Raw genomic sequence first — 2,091 nt, 5'->3', positions numbered from 1 at the left:
CAGAGAATACTATAAACTCCTCTATGCAAATATACGAGAAAATCTAGAAGAAATGGATAAATTCCTGGACACATACACCCTCCCAAGACTAAACCAGGAAGAAGTTGAATCTCTGAATAGACCAATAACAGGCTCTGAAATTGAGGCAATAATTAATAGGCTGCCAACCGAAAAAAGTCCAGGACCAGATGGATTCACAGCCGAATTCTACCAGAGATATAAAAGGGAGCTGGTATCATTCCTTCTGAAACTATTCCAATGAATAGAAAAAGAGGGAATCCTCCCTAACTCATTTTATCAGGCCCAAATCATCCTGATACAAAAGCCTGGCACAACAAAAAGAATTTTAGACTAATATCCCTTATGAACATCGATGTGAAAATCCTCAATGAAATACTGGCAAACCAAATCCAGCAGCACATCAAAAAGCTTATCCACCATGATCAAATAGGCTTCATCCCTGGGATGCAAGGCTGGTTCAACATACACAAATCAATAAATGTAATCCATCACATAAACAGAACCAATGACAAAAACCACATGATTATCTCAATAGTTGCAGAAAACGCCTTTGACAAAATTCAACAGTCCTTCATGCTAAGAACTCTCAATAAACTAGGTACTGATGGAACTTATCTCCAAATAATCAGAGCTATTTATAACAAACCCACAGCCAATATCATACTGAATGGGCAAAAAAACTGGAAGCATTCCCTTTGAAAACCGGCACAAGACAAGGATGCCCATGCTCACCACTCCTATTCAACATAGTGTTGGAAGTTCTGGCCAGGGCAATCAGGCAAGAGAAAGAAAGAAAGGGTATTCAATTAGGGAATGAGGAAGTCAAATTGTCCTTGTTTGCAGATGACATGATTTTATATTGAGAAAGCCCCATCGTCTCAGCCCAAAATCTCCTTAAGCTGATGAGCAACTTCAGCAAAGTCTCAGGATACAAAATCAACATGCAAAACTCACAAGCATTCCTATACACCGTTAACAGACAAACAGAGAGCCAAATCATGAGTGAACTCCCATTCACAATTGCTACAAAGAGAATAAAATACCTAGGAATCCAACTTACAAGGGATGTGAAGGACCTCTTCAAGGAGAACTACAAACCACTGCTCAAGGAAATAAAAGAGGACACAAACAAATGAAAGAACATTCCGTGCTCCTGGATAGGAAGAATCAATATTGTGAAAATGGCCATTCTGCCCAAAGTAATTTATAGATACACTGCCATCCCCATCAAGCTACCAATAACTTTCTCCACAGAATTGGAAAAAACTAAAGTTCATATGGAACCAAAAAGAGCCTGCATTGCCAAGACAATCCTAAGCAAAAAGAACAAAGCTGGAGGCATCAAGCTACCTGACTTCAAACTATATCACAAGTCTACCATAACAAAAACAGCATGGTACTGGTACCAAAACCACACATCTACAATCATCTGATCTTTGACAAACTTGACAAAAACCAGAAATGGAGAAAGAATTTCCTATTTAATAAATGGTGCTGGGATAACTGGCTAGCCATATATAGAAAGCTGAAACTGGATCCTTTCCTTACATCTTATACAAAAATTAATTCAAGATGGATTAAAGACTTAAATGTTAGACCTAAAACCATAAAAACCCAAAAAGAAAACCTAGGTAGTACCATTCAGGACATAGGCCTGGGCAATGACTTCATGACTAAAACACCAAAAGCAATGGCAACAAAAACCAAAATAGACAAATGAGATCTAATTAAACTAAAGAGCTTCTGCACAGCAAAAGAAACTAACATCAGAGTGAACAGGCAACCTACAGAATGGGAGAAAAATTTTGCAATCTACCCATTTGACAAAGGGCTAATCCAGAATCTGCAAAGAATTCAAACAAATTCACAAGAAAAAAACAACCCCATCAAAAAGTGGGCAAAGGATATGAACAGACACTTCTCAAAAGAAGGCATTTATGCAGCCAGCAGACATGCAAATAAATGTTCATCATCACTGGTCATCAGAGAAATGCAAACCAAAACCACAATGAGATACCATCTCACACCAGTTAGAATGGTGATCATTAAAAAGTCAGGAAATAACAGATG

The sequence above is a fragment of the Mandrillus leucophaeus genome, unplaced genomic scaffold (genome assembly GCF_000951045.1).
Source record: "Mandrillus leucophaeus isolate KB7577 unplaced genomic scaffold, Mleu.le_1.0 Scaffold514, whole genome shotgun sequence".
Classification (NCBI taxonomy): Eukaryota; Metazoa; Chordata; class Mammalia; order Primates; family Cercopithecidae; genus Mandrillus; species Mandrillus leucophaeus.
This window is presented reverse-complemented; position numbering follows the sequence as displayed.